This window comes from Tupaia chinensis, unplaced genomic scaffold (genome assembly GCF_000334495.1).
Source record: "Tupaia chinensis unplaced genomic scaffold, TupChi_1.0 Scaffold140301_1, whole genome shotgun sequence".
NCBI lineage: Eukaryota > Metazoa > Chordata > Mammalia > Scandentia > Tupaiidae > Tupaia > Tupaia belangeri.
Window position 1 is genome coordinate 2958793 of NW_006200179.1, and position 9057 is coordinate 2967849.

At 37.2% G+C, this 9057-nt stretch overlaps 1 pseudogene; it reads right to left on the reverse strand.

Annotated features, from left to right (window-relative positions):
* Positions 1 to 6453, reverse strand: part of LOC102481510 (putative ATP-dependent RNA helicase DDX52) — an 81548-nt pseudogene extending 75095 nt beyond the window's left edge.
* Between the last annotated feature and the right edge of the window lie 2604 nt (positions 6454 to 9057).

A 9057-nucleotide genomic window follows, 5' to 3' on the forward strand; every position in this document is an offset into this window, starting at 1 on the left:
GCTGAACATCCATGGTGCCATATCAGCACAGAGAGTTGGGCACCACTCCATGGCCCTATAGGCCCCATGAAAAGGGCTAGGATTCAGACTCTGGGCCAACATGAACACAGCCAGTGCACCTGTGAGTGCTTCCATGACCCTGGATGGCTACAGGATTGGGGAAGGAAAATTGCAGTGTGGTGAGATACTGTCATCAGGGGCCTATGTCTCTCCTGTTCTCTCTCAGATAAATAAACTTAAATGTATGTATTTGTATATGCACACACACACACACACACTCACAAATTCTATGGAAAAAATAAGGGATTAATTTACAGATTATTTTATCACAATGATAGAATATGAAAAAATAGAAATTATATCAGGAAAAAAGAAATAATTCTAATGATAAACTGTGATATGAAGATTTAAATAATTGTTTAAAGGAGCTTTTCTTTTATGAGTAAATGCTAACCTTGTACCAAGTAAAACATTCAGTATACAAATATAATAATTTTTTAATCTTCTCTTATAGCTTTGTCCCACTTAGAGAACATTAGGTTTTGATTTTTTAAACCAATGAGAAAATAACATGTTACTTTCCTTTTGGGAAAGGCAAATTATTTGCATAACTACTTGAAGGTGCAATTTACTTAAAAGTTTCTCACTTTAGAATCTCAAATTACAGGAACCAGTAGTTAGTGTAATGGCTATGTCACTGGACTCCCATGTAGTCGACTGCATGGAGTCTTAGACCCGGTGGCTTAAACTCACGGCGGGTGCCTGTGCATGCGTGCCCAAGATCCCGAGAGGAGAATGGAGGAAAAGGGATTGTGGCATGGCCATCCTCCCTGGGGGGGGATTCTTCACTTTCTCTCTGTCTCTCTCTGTCTTTCTGGTAAGTGCACATGCCTTATAGCAATAGCCTCTCCAAAAAAAAAAAGGAGAAAGGAAGAAAGAAAGAAAAAGAAAAAAGAATTTCAAATTACATCATTTGTGCTATGCTGAAAATAAAACCATTATCAAAATGATTAAAGATACATTTTGAATAAACATAACAAAAAGGCTTACTTAGGCAGGAGTGGTGTAAGAGTAGTGCAATGTCTGTGATGCTGTATTGAAGGTCAAGAGGTCATGCCTGAAGTTCTTCCAGTATATTCAAGGAGCACTCACATACCTATGACCCAGGCTGGCTGGGGCTAGGGATGAATCATGGTGTGGAAACACTTTTGGGAATGCCTTACTCTTTCTTTCTCTCCCTCTATGCCCATTTCTTTCATTTGTAGAAGAAATAAAAATACAATTTTAAGTGAAAATAGACAAATGTGAAAAAACAACTACAGCATATGTATAATTTTTTATTGAGAAGTTTTTGCTATAGGGCATGTGTGCTGGCCAGAAAGACAAAGATGGAAAGACAGAAAGTGAGAAATCACGCCTCCAGGGGGTATGGCCATGTTGTAATCCCTTTTCCACCATTCTCCACTCAGGATCATGGGCACACACGCACATGCACCTGGCGTAAGTTTAAGGCACTGGGTCCAGGTCTCTAACCATGGTAGACTTCATGGGAATCCATTGACATAGCCATTACACCAACTGCTGGTCCCAACATATGTATAATTTTTAAACTTCATAAATTAATGCTTTCCTCATTTTTCTGAATTAAGTTTAATTCCTCTAACTTTGGCAATTGTAAAAGGGCTTCAATAATTTGTCAGAAAAGGCCAAGATTAAAATCATTCAAATTTGGGGTCAGCAGGTATCACGGTAGTTAAGGCACTGGCTTCCAACATGGCAGACTGTGGTTTGAGTCCCAGTACTGGCAACTTGAAAATCATACCAGGTGCGTGTGCATGCATGCCCAAAATCCCAAGAAGAGAATAGAGGAAAAGGGATTGAGGTGTGGCCATTTTCCAGGGAAACGATTTCTCACTTTCCTTCTTTTCTCCTCTCTCTCTGGCGAGTGCATGCACCCTATGACCAAAACCTTAAAAATAAATAAATAAATAAAAGTCATTGGAATTTAACTCTTCTCAAATTATGATTAAAACAGTAAAGGGTTTTATTAATACTTTTAACCAAGACATTACATTCTAAAGATTTTAGGAAAACTAATATAATAATGCATTTTTAAAAAGAGACTTTTCTTTAGAACTTATAAGAAAAGAGACCAGTATGACTGTTTAGTCTCTTAAGACAATTTGCAAATGTGAGATTTAATTGTGTCATGACAGACTGTGGTTTGATTTCACAATGAACTCACCCTTCACCATTCCATGAGGAATATCATTACACACTGGAAGTGGACAGGGATCATGATGGTTCACATTTCAGAAACACTGAGTTGAAAATCTAATCGGCATTTTGTTGGATCACATCTACATAGCACTATCCTGTAAATGGCAACTTCATGAGCTGTCTCCTACGGCGATCATTTAATTTGAAATATCTAAGGGATCACATTGTTCACCCAGCACAGCATGTTTTGTTTGTCTAAATTTATTGTTCATTGCCATAGTTAAAAGCTCTTTACAAAATCACATTTTGATTAGGCTTCAGACAATAGTAGATTTGATGAGGAAAAAAACTATTTTATCTCAAAGAAAACTACTGTCAAAATAAAAACATCCAAGAAATTATAAGAATAAAAATGACAACATTAACAATTTTTCCAAAAGTTAAGAATCTGTCATGCCAAAAGTAAAAAATCAATATAAATTGAAATCTTCTGTTAATTTCCAGTATATCCTGATTACACTGAAAGTTGTAAATGATATTTAGAATAATTTTTTGTCTCTTTTTTTTTTTAGAGAGAGATTTTTGCTCTAGGGTCTGTGCACTAGCCAGAGAGACAGAGAAGCAAAAAGCAAGAAATCACCCTCCAGGCTGATGGGCATGGTGCAATCCCTTCTCCTCCATTCCCTTCTCTGGATTTTGGGCACACACATACACAAGCCCGGTGTGAGTTTTAGGCTGCCAGGTTCAGTACTCAAACTGACTCTATGGGATTCTACCAGTGATCCCTCTATTGTTTAAAATAAAAGAAACATGAGGGTATTATCTTGATCCTTATGAAGATAATCAATAATATCAACTTGGAATAGATATTTAAATTATTTGCAAAATAATTACATTAGCTACAAATGCTTAAAATGGTGTGCTTTTATGTATGCAGAACAGGGGAAAAATAACAGTTGTACGTTTTTGTTGTTGTTATAAAACATTAGTATATCAAACTCTAGCCTTTGATTATTTTAATACTAGCTGGCACAAAAAATTAGAAATCTTTATGTGCCTTTCTCATCACACACATTTTTATGACTTTTTTGAAGACCCCTTTATAGATGCCATAGAACCTAAATGGATGAGTGTTTATTGTACACTTTTTCAACTTTTTTGTATATGTGAATATTTTCCTAATACAAATGGGGTAATATAGGAATTTCTAACCCCTGGGAAAATACTTAGTTGTAATTATTTCCATATTGATTATTTGTTTGGTAGGTAATCAATGATAAGTTTGTGTTCATTTTTTTCCTCCTGCATCTTTATCATCAAAGTTTGGCACATTTCTTTTTTTTTTTTTTTTTTGGAGAGAGAGATTTTTGCTCTAGGGCATTTGTGGTCACTGCAGAGACAGAGACAGAAAGCCATGCTGCAATACCTTCTCCTCTATTCTCCTCTTGGAATCTTGTGCATGCATGCACATGTGCCTGGTGTGTGTTTTAAGCTGCCAGGTCTAGGACTTGAACCACGGTCGATTACATGGGAGTCTGGTGATGCAACCATTATGCCATCTGCTGTTCCTGGCACCTTTCTCAATATGTTCTGCAACCAAGTATGGCAACATTACTAGGTCTGCACTAATGACATGGGAATGGAACTAAAAAACGTCACAGTGGACCTACAGGAAATATGTTCAGTTCTCCAGCTTCCTTTTCTCTTTGATTTAAGTTGAAGTTCAGGTGTCCTGCTGACTCATTTTCAACCATGTAGACTCAAACAGCAACCTAAGTAAGAAACTTGAAATCTATAGCCTGAAATTCATTAACCCATTGTCTGTTAAATTAGGTCTTACTGGAGCAGAAACCCATTTATTTTTGTATTGTCCATGACATGACTACTGTCACACTAATGTGGCAGAGCTGAATAGTTCAAAGTTAATGCAATCCTAAAGCCTGAACTTCCTATTAGCCCTTTATCAAAAAACAAAACAAGTAAACAAAAAAATTGTGCAGAGCCTCACTCTACACCAAGTAGATGGATCAACTCAGGGTCCCTGATCGAGCTCTTGAAAAAAAGTCTAAGGACCAAATTAAACTGGCTGGATTGTTTTTGGTTTTGGTTTTTTTTTCCCTCTGTACATGGCTTTATTATTTACATAATACAATATAGTATCGATGCTGAATAGTATGATTATGTGCAATACCTAAATATGAACTATCTGTACACATCTGCAGATCTAACTCAGAACTAAGGTACATAAAATTGAAAGAAAAACTGAATGCTTTAACAAAAGTAAAAACTAGGACTGAACACCACAATAAATCAGAAGTAGTGCCTCCTGTACATACTAAACTATTTACAGATGAAAACAGGCATTACCACAACACTAATCTAACTATACTCATTTATATATAAAACACACAAATTTCATACATCACAAAAAACCTTCCGTTATAACACAGAAGTGATATTACCAGACAAGCACCAGTGACTTATACTGCCTTTTCTAGTTGTTATTGTACAACACGGTAGATAATGCAGCCCAGGCAATACACCCAAGAACACTAGAGTCCTACACCCAAGTACAATTAATATAATAAGGCAGCCCTCTGCAAGTGGTGCTGGATACCACTAAGAAGTCAACCGCAGCCATGTTGATTATGATTTTCCATGCAGAAGGATACAGTTACATTAAGAACTGAAGTCTTTAAAAAGCTTTAAACATTCTTTCTTAAACCAAAACATTCAACAAAAGATGCACATGAAATTAACCATAATTTTAACAGATACGTACATCTACATGTATTTAGTAATATATTTACAGTTGGCTATTGTTTGAGTGTCGTCTATCCTGTTGTCAGTACATAGGCTAATTTTAACATACCATTAGAAAAAGAATATTCACTCCCAGGAAGCATTTTCTGGCATTTGGCATTTTGAAGCTGAAGAAAAATGACTTTGATTATCCAGATCACTTCACTCCAAAGTGCAGCTCATTGGATTTTGGCATTTCAAAGGAAAAACTTTAGATGTCTTCTCCATGATCCAAAAATATATTCTTTTCCATTTGATTTTTAAAATATTCTTCATCAGTAACAAAAACATTTCAAGGTCTACCTGTTTCAAAGGGACAGAAGGCAAAGCTCACAATGAGCTACTTCAAATGCATCTTCTCTCTCTTCTTTTACTCAAGAATATGGCAATAGAACTACCTTGAGAAAAATCTGTTCCTTATCTTCTAAAGATTTATTTTACAGACTTCAACACTGTTATCAATAGAGACTCAATGCCTTAGCAGAGACAATTCTAGACTTGGAACACAAACATCTCTACAGAACTCTGGGCCCAGCACTTATGCCAATGGCCTTCCTCACTCAGCTCTTTCCTGGGCTTCAGATATCTGACGTACATGGGAAGCAGTCAAATTACTAGGTGGTCTCCAGGGTCTGTTTCAGCTTTAAAATCCCCATAACAGAATTGATAAGTATGGGGTCAGCAAGTGGCAAGGTGGTTGAGATGCTGGTCTCCCACATGGCCAACTTTGGTTCAAGTCGTGGACCTGGCAGCTTGCTTTCTTACTTTCTCTCTGTCTATCTCTCTCTGGTGAGACTCATGTGCTATAGAAAATTAAACAATAATAATAATTAAATTTTTTTTAATAAAAAGAATTACTGGGACCAGCAGATGATATAATAGTTACATTGCTGTATTCCTATGTTGACCACGGCTCAAGATCTCGACTCAGTGACTTAAGTTAAACTCACACCAGGCGTGTGCATGTACATACCCAAAATATAGAGAGGAGAATGGATTATAGCGCTTCTGTCTCTGTCTCTCTCTGGTGAGTAAACAAGTCCAATAGCAAAAATCTCTGTATAAAAAAAAAAAAAAAGAACTAAATAAAGGCTAGTGGGTTCAGGTCATGTGTATATTTTATGATTTTGCTTTTTGTATGTTTTACACAGTTTCTGATTTAAAAATGACCTTACCCAACAGGTACATTTCATTGTTTTGTTTTGTTTTGTTTTCACATAAATTAGTCTATTTATTACAGGCTAGTGATACTCCAAGTAGAGCATCTATTGCTCTTTCAATTCTTTCAGGCTTCTGATGGCAGACCACTGTGGCAGCTGAAGTCGTGCTGTAGGTCCAGGCCCCACCAGCTATCGTTTTCACATAGGAACTACAGTGGCAGATCCTCACAGTCTGTCTCTTCATCTCAGTTCTCCCAATTTTCTTCACCATTTTCTGGAGGGATGCACCACAGTGGTCCGTATTTCTGCACAATACCAACCTTCTTGTTGTGTTTAGCCATAGCACCACCAACAAGGTCCAAGGCCAGAGAGCCAATAAGTCAATTTTAAAGCATAAAAAATAATTAGTTTGGGGGACCAGCAGATAATGGTTACGTTGCTGGATACCCACGTAGTCGATCAAGGTTCAAGTTCTGGACTCGGTGGCTTAAGACCCATGCTGGGCATGTGTTCAAGTGTACCCAAGATCCCAAGTGAAGAATGAAGGTGAAAGGATTGCAGTGTGGCCAGCACACCTGGGGGGTGATTTCTCGCTATCTCTCTCTCTATCTCTGTCTTTCCAGCGAGCACACATGTCCTATAGCAAAAAAACTCTCTAAAAAAAAAAAAAAGAAAGAAAAATAAATAATTAGCTTTGATGACCATATTCTAGTCATCCTTTTCTATCTGTACCAATCAGCAGAGATTAGAGCATCTTAAGATTTCAATAAAAATTTATTCCGCCTACATGCTCTAACTGTATTATAAATATAGAAGCCAGAGGTATTATTAAAAAATATAAATCTACATCATGTCACTCCACAAGTCCTCCATAGATATCCCACTTATAATAAAACTGATGTGCTTTCTTGTGAGTGCAGTGATAGTCTCTGAAGTCCTAGAAAGTCTGTCCCAGGCTGGTACTGCCTTCTCCTCGTTCATCTTGCTCAGCCAGTTCTCCTTGGGTGCCTTGTACTGGCAGTTACCTTAGAGGTCCACATAGCTAACCATGTCTTTTTTTGTTTTTAAGAATTATTTTATTTTATTTTATTTTATTTATTATTATTCTTCAATTTGACAAGAGAGAGAGAGCACACAAGCTGCCAATTCTGGGTTCCCAACTATGGTCAGCCATGTGGGAGTCCAGCACCTCAATGACCACACCACCTTCGGGCCCTAGCACTTCTTTCAAAACTTTGCTCAACCTTCATCTGTCCTTAACAACTTATTTAAATATTTAAATTCCCCTTAACACAACCAGTGCGTGTGTATATATGCCCAAACTTCTGACAGAACAGAGAAATAAAAGAAGGATTGAGGCATGACCATGTCCCTCAAGGAGCAACCCTCTCTCTCTCTCTCTCTCTCTCTCTCTCTCTCTGTGTGTGTGTGTTTCTCTAGAGCATAACCACCCTCTGGTAATAAAAAATAATAATTTTATCTTCTCCCCTGACACCTCTGCCACATTCCCAGTACTGATCAACCTTTTCTGGGTCTTTCTTCCATAGCACACATTATAACATACTATCAGGCATACTTACTCACTATTCACTTCCCTTCACTAGAATATAAACTTCACAAAAATAGAAAGTTTTGTCAGTTTAGTTCATGATGTATTTCAAGCACTTAAGAGTTCCTGGTACAAGGAAGATGTTCAATAATATTTTTAAATAAATAATATTTTTAAATGAAAGCATGAAATAAGTTACTGAGTTAATGAATCACTCTCTTTTCTTTATCATTTTCTCTTATACTATATCCCAAATATATTATTATTATTATTATTATTTCATGTTTTATGCCATAGAACATGCATACTCGCCAGAAAGAAACAGATTGACAGTGAAAGGGAAATCATTCCCCAGGGGAATGGCATACTGCAATCCCTTCTCCTCCTGGGATCTTGGGCACCCATCGCACATGCCTGGAGTGATTTAAAGCCACCACGTCTGGGGCTCAAACTTCAGGTGGCCATGTGGGAATCCAGTGCCTTAACCACCACACCACTACTGCTGGTCCCTCAAATATAGTCTTTAATTGTGATCATTTATTATAGCTGTGGATGGTACCAATGAAAAATTGTCCACAGTGGGTCATTTCAACATTTTTAAAAAAGATTCATAAATCATCCATATAAATAAACTTACTCAGCAACAGCAACAACAACAAAATAGAATTGTGTGTGTGTGTGTGTGTGTGTGTGTGTGTGTGTGTGTGTGTGTGTCTGTTTATTTCCAGTATTCCCCTTTGTAAAGGACCTGGTTTCCTCTGCTTTCTACTCTCTAGAGTACATAGTTTTTGGGTCATATGATAGACGCTAAAGACAACAAAAGAGAGACACAGTTTTTGCCCGGACAGATTTCTAACTCCCTCCTAAAACAGTAAGTCTACAAATAATAGAGAGTAAGGCAAGAAATGGTTGAGTGTGGTTCTATCCAGCCTTTAGATTCTGACTAGAAATACTGATGCGGTTAAGTGGCCCTCTTTTAAAATCCATTGGCAGTAAATACTTTACTTCCAAGAAAGTAGGGGAACAGAAGAGAAGATTTGATGCAATGCTTTTAGTGGTGCAAATACCCCAGTGCAGTGTTTCTCAATTTTCTATTTGTAAGAATAGCTTTGCTCAGAACGGAGACCATCTTTTATTATAAGACACAATGCTTTCTCTAGCGTCATAGGTCACTGATATCATATACACCCTTTAACTTCGCCCGTGACCAGTTAACTAGTGCCTGTAGTTGCTTGCACATTTGCTATTTTCCCTTTAAATGGCATGTACGAAGGTCCTGTCTGCTATTGCTTATAAAACTTTTATTTCCACATTACTCTTTGTTTT